Genomic DNA, 16,615 nt, shown 5'->3' with positions numbered 1-16,615 from the left:
AATCTTATTTTTCAGTCCCACACTAAAGGGATGCCTGGTATATTTAATCATGCTGTAGAAATCCTGGCAGCCTTCTCTGAGCCTGGCCTCTGCTCTAATTACATTTCTAGATTTTAGTAAATTGAAAGGGAAAATGTAGGAACAAAATAATTAAAACCGAAGAGGAAGTGCATATTAAAAAGGAGAAGCTGTTTAAAATTCTTGCACATAGTGCTTCCAAGGACATCTACAATCATTTAATCAGCTCCACACCAAATCAAAGCCCTTTGTGCAGAGGCTGGTGGGATCATATCTCAGGTGGGTGGTGTGGTCCTCACAGTAAAATGGGAGCCTCACTGCCGAGCTGCAGATGGCAGCAGGACCTCTTATGGCCCTCCGGATCACTGGGGATTCAGGCTCAGTCTGGACAAGCTGCTGGCACCGATTCTAGACCCGGAGGAGTCCTCTCCCATATCCTGGGCAGAGTCTAGTTAAACTGTAAGGATTAGTCTCAATGGTAAGGGAGCTGGACCAGATGTCCATTCCCGTAACCGTGTCTTTCTGCACTTCTTCCCCATGCTCCTTTTCCTAGGGGCTCTCTTTCTCTTTCTCCCTCTGCTTTTCCTGTGAAATCAGAACAGGTGGCTAAACAGGTTCAGTGGCATGAAGAGCCAGTGACTTGTAACTGGTCACCAGGTTAGCACTGGGACATTTTCCATTTTTACAAGGACCCAACACCTCTCTGGCTTCAGCTCAAGAGAGAAGTGTTTATTGATAATGATGATAAATGAAATCTAACTGGGCAGTTTCAAACATCTGCCTAACAGATGACAAGAGCTCTTTCTTTTCACTTCAGAGGCAAGCACACTGACCCTACCATTAGAGAGTCTAGGCTCTCCGGGCTTAAATCATTTTGGTTGGGCATGGTGGAGCACATCTACAATCCTAGCACTCAGAGTCAGGAGTTCAAAGCCATCCTCTGTTACAATAGTGAGTTTGGGGCTAGCCTGGACTATGTAATGTCATCTCAAAACAACCCTCCCTACCCCCCAAAATAATAAAGCAGAAAAAAGAAGAAGAAGAAGAAGAAGAAGAAGAAGAAGAAGAAGAAGAGTACTTTTATCTGGAAGACAGGTTGTATAAGCTCTGGGGGGTTCTAGTGTTTTGCCCGTGATTCCTAGGTCATTTAAAATGAGGATTATGGGGTTTGCTCTGTACTTGAAAGTTAAAGGCAGCTTGGTGCTGTCAGGGGTTCTTTCCATCCCCCAGGCTCGGTTCCTGGGCTGCCAGCCTTCCCTGCTGAACAGGCTCACCAAGAAGCATGTGGCAAGAGACAGGAGCACAGTCTCCTGGAGACTGTCCCACAGGCCTGGAAAGCAGTTAGGACTCCAGGAAGCTGTTCCCAAGATAGGCTGCAACCTTGTTACCTCATGACCCACAGGGTCAGTGGGTGGCTGCTCTTTGGTGGCCGGACTAGCTGCATGCCTGATTTGTATATACAGGAGACACAGTCTGCTTCTGATTTTGAGGGCTTTTTTTTAAATTTTATTTTAAGTTTAAGGCAATCAAAGAATGTAACAACAAATATGTTGACATCATTACTTCAACGTAAAGATGACTGTTTTCTTAGAGGGCTAAGATGGTCTGAGATAATTCTACTCAACTTGGGAATCACTTTTGGTCCATGGGAGCAAAGACATGAGGCAGACTGGGGACTCAGGTGTCCTGGTCAAGAAATTGTCGCAGAATCAGCTTCCTCTCCATTGGGTCACACACACACGCACACACACGCGCACACACACACACACTCACACACACACACACACACACACACACACACACCCTTCTGCCTTTCCCAGAAAGAATGGTTCTTTGGTTGTCGTTTTTAAATGTTAATTTAGTTAGTTAGTTTTTGGGACATGGTCTCACTGTGTAATTCTGGCTGGCCTGGAACTCAGCATGTAGACCAAACTGGCTTTAATCTCATAGACGTTGTCCTGCCTCTGCCTCCTGAGTGCTGGGGGGTTTTAGCCGCGTCCCACAGCGCTGGAACAAAGTACTTGTTCGCATTTGCAGGCTAGGCTTGCCACACATAAGAATCTGGGGCCAGCCAGTCCACAAAGAGTGCCGGGCCAGCCAGTGCTACGTAGTGAGACCCTATCTCAAAAACCATGCAAAAACAAAAATGTAAAAAGTTCTTTTTTTTTTTTTTAAAGTCTCTAGCAATCGTTATAAAGTCCAGAAAACATTTTACTGAGAGTTGACTAAAAAAGAAAGTACGAGCGAAATCATCTGTAATCCACAAACTGCACACCCAGGTTTCAGTTGTAAAATGCCTGTTGCGCTGCTCCACCCACCGGGTCCCTGGATCTCTGCCTTCTCCATTCCGGACCTCGCACCTCAGCGCGAACTTCCGCGCGCTCCACGCGCCCCCCTCCGAGTTCCCGCCTCTTTCCACTCTGGCCCCGCCTTCCGCTCAAATCCCCGGGCCCCGGCACCGCCTCGCGACGCTTGCGCACTAGGCAAGGTAGGCGGGGTCTTACAGGAGGAGGAGGAGCTGGACTAGCTTTGAGAGGGGCGGGGCGGGGCGGGGCCGGACGGGGCGGGGCGAGGCGGGGCGGGGCGGGAAGCCAGGGGAGGAGGCCGCGCGGGGTGGGGCCCGGCGGGTACGCGCTCGCTGCGTCGACGTGCTGACGACAGGACGCCCAGGCCGGTGTGTGTCGGTGTGTATGTGTGTGTGTGTGTGTGTGTGTGTATGTGTGGTGTGTGTGTGTGTGTGTGTGTTTGTATGTGTGTGCGCGCTCCGAGAGTGTGTATTTGTGTATCGGCGGTCACGCAGGTCCCGGATGTTGCGGGCAGTATGAGGCGAGCGCAGGGGGACGGGGACCAGCAGCTGTCGCCGCCGTTCTCAGGTGAGTGTGTGTGTCAAGAGTCGAGGAAGGGGGCTGGCCTGTTGGGGTGCGGGGGTTTTCCTTGAGAAGTGCTGACCCCCCCCTCAACACACACTTTCCCTCGTGTATTATTCTCCGCCCCATTTCCTACACTGGTTTCATGGCCTGAGGAAGCCAGAGCCTAGTCAGCCGTCCGTTCTTCCTACCTCAAGCATTCAGGAAACACAAACGCGCCCCCTGCCTCCAGCCTCCCTCACCATCCTATCCCAGCCCCATCCCCCTTGCCAAATAGTGAGCTGTCGCCTGCGGCGAGATGGAGAACTGCGCATGCTCGAATGTGAAGGAGCTCGGGGTGCCTGGTCGCTGCCTCAGGACGCATGCGCATTGCTGTGTTGCAGGGACCTGCGGGATAAAGAGCCTCTTGACCACGCGCCCGCCTTCTTCCCAGGCAGGGCTAGACTTGCCACCCAATAGTGAGCTTGTCGCTCCGATCCGAGAGGGAGAATTTAAATTATGCGAGGGATTTAAGGACAAAGCACTCTTCGCATCTGGTGTTGCCCTAGAGACTCCCAGGCTACCAACCCTTCCTAGAGCCAGCGTGTCCCACGCTGACCCTTCTTTTGAAACCGACTGCAACTTGTAGTTCTAGAGTTACTTCCCTCTCTACCACTCCTGTCGTCACGCTGAACCGTTACTACAAACTTTCCCCAATGTTGGGAGTGAGTTCAACTCATTTGCTCTGGCAGGGGATTTTGATAGCCTTGTTAAGAAAGGACTAAGGGCCATGGAAAATCAACTGAGGTGGGAATTCCTCCTTAGTAAAATTCCAAGTTGCCTTTACAGAATTAGAGAAGGGAGCGATGAGTGCCACACGCGGTTTAAGGCTTGGGGTAACAACAACAAAACGGAAATCAAGCGATCGGGAGCTTCATTTCAGCCCTCTTACTTTGTGTGACCTATTTGGCTCTTTGCGGTGTGTGTGTGTGTGTGTGTGTGTGTGTGTGTCAGAAAGTACTCCCTTAGTGTTTCAGTTTAGCTGTACATCAGTGATGTTCTGTGACCATATGAAAACGGAGGCAATCAGAAATAATTTAACAACTGGTTCAGAATTATTCATTTCAAATAACGAGTGATAATTCTTTTATATTGGCAAGTTCCAAAAAAATTAAAACGAGAAACTTTACAAAAATATTACAGTGATTTAGGACCTGGGCTTTTAGTTGGCAGACTATACTTGGTTTTTTAGTTGGCTGCTGTGTTGTCACACTAGAGTTTGCGTCTACCATGAGGGGAAAAAGATTTTTTGCTGTTGTTGTTGTTTGCATGTTTGTCTTCGAAACAATCAGGGTCTCATTTAGCTATGGCTGGCCTGGAACTCTCTATGCAGACCATGGAGTCTCAAGACTAGTTACAGGGATCTGCTTACCTCTGCCTGCTGAGTGCTAGGTGTACACTACCACATCTGGGTCCCAAAGGTGAACGCTTCACTAGCAGGAAGTTTGCTATTGTACTGAAATGAATAGCCAAATTGTTCAGTGGAGAGAATGGACATTTTCTGTTTTTCAGTTGTTTGGCTAACCTGTGCCGCGGCTAGACTCCTGGGAGTGGGATATAATTCAGCATTATTTTGAAATTCCCTTTCCTTCATGTTCTTTCTTTGGTATTCTTTCAAGATGTGTTTTGGTTGCCATTTTAACTCTAGAACCTTATGTTCCTGGGCTTTAAAGTATATATACGCGTTTTACTTCCTCATTTGATGCTGGCCTTTATGTGGTTCAGCTGTCTATTGTGCTGTGTTCAGTTGCCATGTTGCTCTTTGAACTAGGAGATTACACAGAAGAAGCACAGTGGTTGCCAGGGTGGGTGGGTATATCATTCTGTTGGGAAAGAGCTAGACGCTCAGCTTCCATCCCCCACCTGTAATATAAGTTATTGTGTCAGCCCCACATTTCTTCCACACTTGGATCAGGCTCTTGTAAAATCTAGAAGTGAAACTATTGGGGTAATGCTCGTCTTTCTTCACAGTAGGCTTTCTTCGTCTAGGATGCTTTGTTCTTATCTGGAAGCATTTTGTCTTTGAATACACTAAAGCCTTATTTAAATTTTTGATGGTACAAAAGCATGGAACACTTTTAGGATTAAGATAAGTTGTTAATTAATTCTTATTGGTGCTGAAACTTGTTTTAAAAATAAAAGGCAATACAGATGTGAAAAAATTCAAAAGGTACACAGTGAGAATGAAAAACCTTCCATCATTCTCCTCCTGTCCATCAAATTAACCTTTCCAAAGGTAGCATCTTCTGCTTCTAGAGTCTATTTACATAGTCTTCCTGTTACTCTTTCTTTTTTCTTTCTTGTTCTCTTTCTTTTTTGCCTGAGACAGGGTTTCTCTGTGTAGCTCTGGCTGTCCAGTAACTTGCTTTCTAAATCAGGCTGGACTTGAACTCGTAGAAATCCACCTATCTCTGCTTCCTAAGTGCTGGGATTAAAGGTATGTGCCACTTCTACTAAGATACTCTTTCCTTCCTTCCTTCCTTCCTTCCTTTCTTTCTCTCTTTCTTTCTGTCTCTTTCTTTTTCTGAGACAGGGTTTCTCTGTGTAGCCCTGGCTGTCCTGGAACTCAACTCTGTAGACCAGGCTGGCCTTGAACTCACAAAGATCCGCCTGCCTCTGCCTCCCAAGTGCTGGGTTTACAGCATGTGCCACCATGCCCAGTCACCTACATAGTCTCTGGTATCTTTTTTTTTTTTTTTTCCCTACAAATGGTAAGGTGCTATATCCATTTTTCACTTTTTCACTCAGTTTATCTTGGTGATCATTTCATATAGTGTGTGTTATTATCTCCTTTTTAAAAAGTGACAAGGGTTGCATTGCATTATGATGTTCCACCATCAGCCAGTTCTTACCTAACATTAGGCTCACAGAGCCACAATTCATTTTTTTCTGTGTCTCTTGGATTAATTTTGTGTGAATGTGCCAGACCAATAGATGAATGCATTTTAATACTGGCAGTATTACTGAATTGTTTTCCACAGAGATTTATGAATTTATATTGTTGCCAACAGCTCATCTGCCTGTTTCCTAATCAACATTCTCATACTTTAAAAATAAATCTTATGCAGTGTTTTCTCTGAGATTTTAAGTTGGTTATATAGTTTCATTCCGTTGCGTTGTGGACGAATTGTCACTGTTTTGTGTGTCAGGAGCATTAGAGAACACTCCTCGGTGGAAGGACAATGCCATAAGAGTGACGTCGCACACCTGGGTAACAGTAAACCCATGGCAGTCCTAGGAGAGCATATGAGACCTGAGTTCCAGTTTCTTCCTTTTTACTCTCAGATTCTAGTTTCTTTGTGTGGAACTTCAAAAGTTACGTTTGATGTTTTGCCTCAAATATATTTGGCAGCTATGACCAAAAGCAGGTGAACTGCTTTTTGTTGAATCAAAAAGGCAACCCAGTGGTTAAGGTACTTTACCAAGTGTTTATTATCTCCATCAAAATGTTGGTCTTAGCAGTCTTCTCATTGCAGAGTACCTTACTATGAGCTGTAAAGAAACAGAGAAGGCTGGCTATGGTGGCACACACCTTTAATCCCAGCACTCAGGAGGCAGAGGCAGGCAGGTCTCTGGGGATTTAAGGCCAGTCAGGACTTCATAGTGAGACCCCACCCACCCTACTTCCCTCTCCCCCCAAAAGATGAATGAATGAAAAGATTCTGGAGGAAGTGTATGCTGAGGTTTCTGTTTTTATCCAACTGTTGAAATGAAAGTTTAAACATTCAGCAAAGTAGAGAGGATGTTACATGGATTTGGGGATTTAGCTCAATGGTAGAGCGTTTGCCTAGCAAGCACAGGGGTCTGGGTTCAGTCCTCAGCTCTGGAAAAAAAAAAAAAAAAGACAAAATAACGAAAGGATGCTACAATTATTACCCTTCTGTTTTCCACATCAATTGTTCACACTTTTGCTGTATTTTTAAATTTGTATGTGATATATATGTTAGGATGTATAATATACAAACATATATTGCAGATATATTTTACCCTTTAGATGCATCTTCTTGAAATACATTGTTTTACTCAGTCGTTCTTACAGTGTTTGTCACAAAGCAATTATGAGTAATTTCAAATTTTATTTTATATTTTGAGACAAGGTCTCACTATGTAGACCAGACTGGCTTAATTCATAGAAAGCCACCTGCCTCTACCTCTCAAGTGCTGGGATCAAAGGCAATTACCATCATTCCCGCCATTGTTTGTTTTCCCTGTTTCAAACTTGTCTCTTTAGTCTCAGAACCATCTGAAGCCACGCAGGATTAGCAGCGTTTGCTTTTTGAAGAGACCAGCCATTTGTGTTCCATTGTATATCATCTCTTGGAATTTTCTAATTTTTTTTGTTGTTTGTTTGTTTCAATAAATTTGTTCTTTTATCAGTATAAGCTGATACTGAGACCGAAAGGTTTGGTTAGAGTCTGATTGAACAATTTTAGAGAAAGCATAGCACCAGAGTCCTCTGTTAATGATATGGGGCTTGGTTGTGTGTTTTAGGTGAAGAAGCCCAGACTCCTCAGTGAAATCCCCTCCTTTTATAATCAGCAGGTAGTCTTTAGAGTGGTCCCACTTTGGCTACTGTTATTTTTCCAGTAGCCTTTCTCTTAAGATGACAGTTTTTTTAAAAATATTTATTTATTTATTTAATGTATGAGTGCTTTATGTGCATGTGCACCTGCAGGACAAAAGAGGGCATCAGACCGCATTATAGATGGTGGTGAGCCACCATGTGGCTGCCGTGAACTGAACTGAGGACCTCTGCAAGAGCAGAGCTGCGCTCTTAGGCGCTGAGCCATCTCTCCAGCAAGATGACAGTTCCAACCTTAGTTAATTCGGTAGTTGCAAAATGGTGATTTTTAAATCCTGCCATTCTTTTCCTTTGACTAATTTTCGATTTTCTATAAATTTCTCCCTAGTTAGTTAGTAGTAAATTACAGTTTCTACAAAAAAGTTGAGATGGATCTTTCTTTCCATTTAATATTTTCTGAGTAAGGAGGTGGTTTAATTAATAGACAGCTAGAAAGGCCACAGATCAACAGCAGTCCTGGGGATTTATTGAAGGCCTGGAACACGGGAGACAAGTAAATGCTCTACCTTAGGTCATCCCCATAGCTCAAATAGTCATCCTTACTGGTAGCAAATGAGTAGCTTCTTTTTCTTTCTGTTAGTACCATCTTGCATGCATGGCTTTTAATATATTTGTCTTACCAACAGTTACAGCATTCTTTACGATGCACAGGATGTCCCTTGTTTTGCCTCCGGAGCCCTGTCAGCTCAGCATCTGAGCGCACCCTTGCTTTCTGCCGTAAGAAGTTTCTGGCTCTGTAATTTTTCTCTCCCAGATGTGCAACCCTTATTTTACCTTTCTTTTTCCCCTTTGTATTTTTTTTTTTTTTACCTTTATTTTTATTTTATGTGCATGGTCTTTTGCTTGTATGTGTGTCTGTGCACCTTACTCATGCAGTGCCGTTGGAGACTAGAAGAGGGAATCCCCTGAACAGTTATGAACTGCAGTGTGGGTGCTGGGAATTGAACTCCAGTCCTCTAGAAGAGCAGCTGGTGTTCTTAGCCAGTGAGCCATCTCTCCAGTCCCCCACTTTACCTTTCTATAGCTTCCTTTTCAGCAAATTAGGTTGTTCATTCCTTTATGGGGTTCTGTAGCTAAATTCTAAAAAACGAAGTTGTCATTATTTTAACTCTGTATTCCCAGTGTTTGACTCACTTCTCTGCTACTGGCTTTGCTGGGATCTAGATCTTAGAACTCACAATTTGTCTTGAATATTCTTTGTGACAGTTAGGTAGTGTCCCAAGTGACAGCATTGCTATCTCGTATGTGAACATAAAGTTGGCTATAGGAAACATTGGAGGTCCTTTTTTTTTTCTGAGATGAAATATATGAAATGTAGCTCAGTTCTTAGAGTGCTTACCTATGTGCTTAGCATGCAGGAAGCCCTGGATTTGATTCCCAGCACCACATAAACTGGGCATGCGGTCCACAACTATGAGCTAGCACTTGGAATGTGAAGCCGGAGGAGAAGTTTAAGGCAGCCTTTAGCTACATAGGGAGTTTGTCACACAAACTTTTTGGAGCATGTGGTGTTTTAACATTATATAAAAGTCTTTGTGGGTATGTGTATAAGTATTTGCTTTTCTTTCCTTTTCTTCATTTAAAGTATGTCTTTTAAAATTTCTATATATATTTCCCTACATGAATGTTATGTAAGATTCTGCTGTTATAGCATATTTTTTTTCATTATCATTAGATTTTTCATCTTTAAAAAGGAGCAAGACAAATTGTTCTTAATTAGGGAAAATTTTCAGCCAAACCATGACCTCTGATTCCCAGTTGTCTTAACTCGGGGTCTGGAACATTGCTGTGTCCTGTAATACTATGTACTGTAGACTCAGGGAAAATGTCTGCTTATTTGAGTACTTTCTGCAATTCTGTCACACTAATGAAGACTAACATAAAGAAAAGCTACACTAGAGCCACACTTTGTAGCTGGTCTTAGGGTGGGAACTAATTCTTGCCTTAGTAAAAAAAATGTTTAATTAGATCTTTCTATGCAGTGATAGTTTGAATAATCTCCCAGATTTCAGGTTACTCAAAGCATTGCAGACAGTAACAATATTCTGATACTTATTTGAAAGCCATTTCCCAAGTTCTTTTTACCATCATCTCATATTTACACGGTTATTTATTCTAGTTTGGTTTCATAACATTTCTGGCTCCACATTAAATTCTGCTTGTGTATTTGAGGAAGCACACCTGTTTCTTGTGTTTGTTTTCAGGCATGGTAAAATTACTCTGAAAGGCTCTGTGGACACATTTGCTAATAAATTGGATCCAGTTGCTTTTTTCACTTTTGTTTTTGTAAAGCTCCCATCATTGGAAAATACTTTAGAAGTAGAGTTTTGAATGAACTCTTGGGCCATCATTCTTATTCCTATAGCCACATTTTATTTATTTAAAATTATATTTATTTGTTTGTATGTGTGTGTGTGTAAGTGTGTGCATGTTTGGGTACATGTGTGCCACAGTGTGTGTGTGGCAGTCAGAGTTGGTTCTCAGTTTCTAACATGTGGGTCCCAGGGATGAAACTCAGGTTGTTAGGCTTCACAGCAAGTGCCTCTACCAACTGAGCTACCTCATAGGTCTGAGAGTCACATTTTCACGTTGACAGAAGTTGCTGAGGTGCTCTCTGCGTGTGGCAAAGCTGGTTATGCAGCTTTAGGGTAGCTGCATACAGCTCTTAAGAGTGGAAATTAAACAGAGTAAGTCTTCCTTGAGACAGTGACCATTAGTCTTGACTGTTCCTGAGAAGCTGCTGCCATAAATTTTCCTGCCATCACCAGCTACCTCAGAGAGGGGTTGCATAAGTTTTCCAAAAACTTCTCATTTCCCCTGTCTGCAGATCTGCTTTTTTATTTGTAAGAGGGAAAATGTAATTATTTATCTCCCTAGATTGAGATGTATATACTCTTTTACCTGATATTTATTAAAAGGCAACACGTAGAAGATTGCTATAAATAAAAATAAGCTTTTTAATATAGGACGCCATTTATACTGCCTGCCCTAAATTTTACATTATAATTTGAGTGTAGTGGTGCACACCAGTAGTTCAGTGCTTGGAGGGTAGAGGCAGCGTGGTAGGGTTGCCTCAGATTCCAGCCCAGTCTGGTCTATGTTTTAGGGGCTAGGGAAAACTCAGTTGGTAGATTGAATTGGGATCGCTAGCACCCAGAAAAAGCCAGCATGGCACCTTGTATCCATAATCACAGTGCCAGGTGGCAGAGACAGGAGGATTGCTGGGGCTTTCTTGACAGACAGTCTAGCCAAATCAGCGAACTGTAGGTTCAGTGAAAGATTCTGTCTCTAAGCACACCGTGAAGTGATTGAAGAAGGTGCCTGACATTAACCTTTTCCTCCACGTGCACCCATATTCACTACCCCAAAATAATAAATAATCTTGAGTATAAAATACTTTAAACATGTTGAAAAGCAGAGAGGGTAGTTCCATTGTATACCACCACCCAACTATATGAAATCATTTTTTACATGTGTATATGTGTGTGTGAAGGCCAGAGGACAACTTTGGGTCCCATTGCCAGGAACAAAACCAACTTCTTTGAGAGAGGTCGCTAATTGGCCTGGAGCTTATGAGCAATTGGTATAGACTGGCTAGCCAGCAAGCTACCCTAGGGATCCTTTTGTCTACACAGCACTGGGATTACAAGCCTAAGCCATGGGGCCCAACCTTTTTTAAAAAGTCATTTATTAAAAATATTTATTTATTTTTAGTTTATGAGTGTTTGCCTGAAAGTATGTGTGTTCACCATGTGTGTCTCCAAAGGCCAGTAGAGGGTGTTGGATCACCTGGAGCAGAAATTACAGGTAGTTGTGGATTGCCTTGTGGATGCTCGTACCCAAACCTTGGTTCTCTGTAAGAGCAATCAGTGCTCTCAACAGCTGAGCCATTTATTTCTCCAGCCCCAGTGCCTGACATTTTTGTGTTGCTTTTTCAGAATCTAAGTTAGAAATGCTCTGATAATAGGTATACAAACTTTTCTTCAAAATGTTGCTTTCAGTTCTTTAGTGTATATCTAGAGTTGGAATTGATAAATCATATGGTAGTTCTATTTTTGATTTTTTTTTCAAGATCCTTCGTTCTGTTTTCCATGGTGCCTGTATCATTTTACATTCCCTTCAACAGTACGCAGATGTTCCAAATTTTCCACATCCTTGCTGGCACGTTTTTTTTCTTCTTGGTAGTGGTGTCCTACTGGGTGTCATTAAATTCTTTTTTAGCTTTTCTTTTATTGAAGTTGAGTCTTAAGTTTTACTTATTTTTAATTTTTTAAAGATTCATCATAATTTTGTTTATTTATGTGTATGTGTCTGTGTGCTATGAGTATATGGGTGCCCAGGGGGCCAGAAGAGGGCGCAATATTCCTTGGAGTTGGAGTTAGAGGTGATTTTGAGCCCCATGATGTTGGAACCAACTCTGGTTCTCCAGAAGAGCAGTACCTACTCTTAACTGCTGAGCCATCTCTCCAGTTCCCAAGGGTTTAGTTTTGTTTTGTTTGGGGGGGAGGTGAACAAAGTTGCACTTGGTAGCCCAGGCTGGCTTGAAACTCATGATCCTCCTTCCTTAGTGTCTCGGGTACTAGATTCTAGATTACAAGTGTGGGTCTTCGTGACCAGGATAAACTTTACAACAGTCAGACGTATTTTGTGCTCCTTTTGATGTTTGTTTGTTTGAAACAGAGTCTCTCGAGCAGTATAACACAGGCTGGCTTCAAACTTGTGATCTTTCTGCTTCAGGCTCCCTAGTGCTAGGATTCCAGGCATATGCCACTATACGTGTGTGTGTGTGTGTGTGTGTGTTACAGAAGGAATTCTCTTTTATATTAGGCTAATGATTAAGTCTTGTTTTCTCCTACATGTTTTATAGTTTTTACGTATAGGTCTGTACCTTCAATTTATTTTGATATTCAGTGTGGAAAAGATAAAACTTCTTCCTTTCTATAAGAATATTCCTAAAATATGAATCTAATTTTGCATGAGGATAACCCAATGACCCAGCCCTATGTTTTGGATAATTCATCTGTTCTCTACTCTTGTTAAAATGTCATTTGTGTTTGTTTATGTATATGAGGATTGCCTCTCTATTTTCTTTTCTGTGCCTTTGGCCAGCTTGCCTGTGAGCTGTTACTATACTGCTTTCATGATCAGAAACTTACAGTGATTGTTCTTTCTGATAAGCAAGTATCTTTTTCTTTCTTATGTTCATCAAGCTCCTTAAAAAAACCTGGTCTGGTTGGTTGTTACATTTTAATGTAGTCATTTACTGTTAAAATATGTTCTTGTGATGTTATTGTGGCCTCCAAAATGGGGGAAAATTAAGCCTTCCTTCCTTATCAAACAACTGATTACTTGTTCTGAATGAGCCTATAATTTCAATTCGCTTTTGTTTCGTTTGTGTGGTTTTTTTAAAATTTTTATATAAAGATAAGATCTTCACATGGAAGATGACTTGGTATGATTGTATTAAAACAACAGTAAAACAGTTTTGTAATGGCATTAGTATTGAAATTGATGCTGCTAAAGATTTCTTTCCTCCTCCTTTTTTTGTTTTTGTTTTTGAGACATGATCTCAGTTTATCTCAGACTGGCTTCTAATTGGTGGCAATCCTCCTGACTCAACTTCCTAAAAGTTGGAATTACAAGTGAGTCACCCTGCCCAGTAGTATTAAAACCTTGATTATAAGGATAATGGAACCTATTTAAACAAAGAAATTATCAAAAAGATATATATCAGCTGTATAGTACAAGGAAAGCTAAACAACCAGGTTTCAGAAAGTCCTGGAACCAGAACAGTCACAGGGATTTCAGCAATAAGAACTGGAAGACTCTGGTGCTCTATAAATAAGCTTTAGTTTCCATGAAGCTTAATTCAGATTCCTAAGGGAGATCTGATTTGGTCAGGCCAAGGCTTGATTTCCCATGGGCCTCATATGTGCCTCAGGTTCAACTTCAGTTGTTTATGGGGAAGGGGAAGTTTGATATAATAGAAATTTGGGGAATGGCTGGAATTAAGACAGATTTTTTTTTTTTTTTTTTTTTGAGTAATGACGAATCTTAGGACTCCTTATAATCTTAAAATTTTTGAGTATCTTAAATAATTTTGTTTTCAGCCAGGCATTCTGGCACATGCCTGTAATCCCAGCACTCAGGGAGGCAGAAGCCAGGTGGATCTCTTTGAGTTTGAGGACAGCCTGGTTTACAAAGCAAGTCCAGGACAGCCAAGGCTACACAGAGAAGCCCTGTCTCAAAAAAACCAAAAGAAAAAAAAAAAGAACTTTGTTTTCTTTTTTTGAATGTGGGTTATATCTATTGGTCATTACTAAATTACAACGTAGAACACAGATGGCTCAACAGAAAGGTGTTCACCACCACTGTGGCAGAAGAAGAGAATTAACTTCTACAAGTTGTCCTCTTACCTTCACTGAGCATGCCATGCATATACACGCTAAATACATGTAATAAAGAAAAAAGAAAACATTGTGCAAAACATGGGTCCATGGCTGTCCTGGTTTTGTAAATCAGGCTGGCCTTGGACTGGAGAGGTGGCTCAGAGGTTAAGAGCACTGGCTGCTCTTCCAGAGGTCCTGAGTTCAATTCCCAGCAACCACGTGGTGGCTCACCACCATCTATAATGTTGCCCTCCTCTGGCATGAAGGGCATATATGCAAGCAGAATAGTGTATAAAAAATAAATAACTCTTAAAAAAAACCCATCAGGCTGGCCTTGAACTCACAGAGATCCATCTGCCTCTGCCTCCCAGAGTGCATAAAGTCATATCACCATTAAAGGCATGGTGAGGAATGCCTTTAATCCCAGCACACAGGCAGGTGGATCTCATGAGTTTGAGGTTAGCCTGGTCTATAGTGAGTTCTAGGACAGCCAGGACTATAGTAAGACTATATAGTAAGACCCTGTCTCAAAATAAATAAACAAACTAACTGAACTTATCTCATATTACACTAAATAGTATTTTTTTGGTCAGCCATATTTTTTCTTTTATTTTTAAATTTTATATTAGTTTATTTACTTTACATCCTGTGGGTACCCCCCTCTTCCCAGTCCCCCCACTTCTTTTCCTTCCCCCTTCTACTCTCCCTTTTCCCCTAGAAAGGGGAGCCTTCTCCCCTTCCCCTGCCCATATTAACCTTCCCCAGCACATCATGTCACGTTAGGACTGCACATATCTTCATCTCTGAGGCCAGGCAAGGCAGCCCTGCCAGGAAGAAGTGATCCAAAAGCAAGCCATAGAATCCATGTTAGAACCCCCCCTCCACTTGCCAGGTGACCCATTTGAAGACAAAGCTTCCCATCAGCTACATGTGTGCAGGGGGGCCTAGGCACTAAATCGTATTTAAAAAGAAAAAAAATAACTTGAGTCAGGTGGTGATGGCATATACCTTTAATTCCATTGGCTGAGTTTCACATGGATCTCTATGAGTTTGAGGCCAACCTGGTCTAAAAAGTAAGTTCAAGGACAGCCAAGGCTACACAAGGAAATCCTGTCTCAAGAGACAAACAAACAAAACCTTGAAAATGTAGTGAGATTGGCTTTTTTTTTTTTTTTACACATTTTTGAAATCCTTTTAATGTCTAGCTTAATGGAAGACAAGTTAAATTTTCATATCAGGTTCTATATTCTTGGGTTTTTGTTTGTTTGTTTTGTTTTTGTTTTTTGAGACAGGGTTTCTCTGCTTTAGCCCTGGCTGTCCTCGAACTCACAGAAATCCATGTAACCCTGCCTCCCATGTGAGGCATTATTGTTGTTGTTTGTATGTGCTTAGTGTGTTTGTATATTTGCGAGAGAACATGAGCACATATGTGCAGTGTGAGTAAGTAAGAACCAGACTTTGAGAAGTGATCTCTCGCCTGCTACCCTGTTTCTGAGGACGAGCCTCTCGTCTCCACAGGGCTGCTTGCTTCAGTTTAGCCAGCTTCTGAGCCTCTGGGTGATTCTGTGGGGAGAGCCTCCCATCTCCGCATCGCAGTGCTGGGGCTGCAGAAGTCTGACAACTCGGGGTCAAGGTTGTCGGGCCTTCCTGCCAAGTACTTTTACCAGCTGAGCCATGTTCCTGACCCTCTGCTTCTGTGTTCAATCTGATGTGGTAGATAATTTTGGTTGAAATACGGGAAGCAAATGTAGTCTCAAAGGACAATTAGAAAAGGGAGAGGTATTTTATAGCCATTTCAGGCAATCACAAACATTTGATATTATAATAAAACTTGACAAATGTTAGTTTCCTTGTAAGCTGGGTTTCAGTGTTGATCTGCAAATTATATTGATGCAACTGTTACGTTGACATATGTTGGTATGTCTTGCATTTGAATGGATTACTTATTTAAAGAGATAGTATCTCCTCGTGTCGCCCAGACTGGCTCCAAACTCTTTCAAGGGATCTTTCTCAACTCCCTGAGAGTCGGAACAAGTTCACAGTTGGATGGATTTACCAATAGTGTTAGGCACTGGTCACTGGGAAAATTATTTACTCACTGAGTTCAGCAGATCTACATGTCTAGAACATCTTATTTTCAAGAAACACTTTAGTTATGATCACTATCCTTTTCATGAAAAAAAATCAGTGTTGGGGAAACTGTCGAGCAGCTACAATTATCTAAAATTGTATTTTTTTAATTAAACACTCAGATTTTATCATTGGCAACAAATACTGTCAGTTGTTTTCCTTAATGTGACAGACTCACTTCATTTTCAAGAAAATGTCTGCTAGGTATTTATGTCTGAATAACTAGTTTGTTCTTTTTCCAAGAAAAAAGTAGTGTTTCATGAAAAAGAAGCTAGTTGAGCTGAAAACCCAGTCACAAGTTCTTTTCCTCAAAACCATTGTCCTCGAGAAACTAAGAAGTGCTGTCTGTTCACAGATATTCATGGGTTTATTTTTATTACTTCATCAAGAACATTCCTGAGCCAGGCATGGTGGTCTACATTTGTAATCCTAGCATTCCAGAAGTTGAGGAAGAGGATCTGAAGTTTGGTTGAAGGTCAGCCTACACTAGATCCTGTCTCAACAAAACGGAAGGAACATTCTTAGTGCAGTTGACTTTATTTCTAAGTTGTTAGTGGATGACGTTGATTTAATGCCACTTCCCCTGCTTT

At 41.9% G+C, this 16,615-nt stretch overlaps 1 protein-coding gene across 1 annotated transcript in view; it reads left to right on the top strand.

Moving 5' to 3' along the window:
- Positions 1-2,632: 2,632 nt before the first annotated feature.
- Spop (speckle type BTB/POZ protein) overlaps positions 2,633-16,615 on the top strand; it is a 77,472-nt gene continuing 63,489 nt past the window's right edge. The window contains exon 1 of the mRNA XM_021641638.2: positions 2,633-2,891. The gene's annotated coding sequence lies outside the window, so the exon portion shown is untranslated. The remainder of the gene's footprint in view (positions 2,892-16,615) is intronic.

The sequence above is a fragment of the Meriones unguiculatus genome, chromosome 7 (assembly GCF_030254825.1).
Source record: "Meriones unguiculatus strain TT.TT164.6M chromosome 7, Bangor_MerUng_6.1, whole genome shotgun sequence".
Classification (NCBI taxonomy): Eukaryota; Metazoa; Chordata; class Mammalia; order Rodentia; family Muridae; genus Meriones; species Meriones unguiculatus.
The sequence above is the reverse complement of the archived record's forward strand: the minus strand, read 5'-3'. Positions and strand labels throughout refer to the sequence as shown.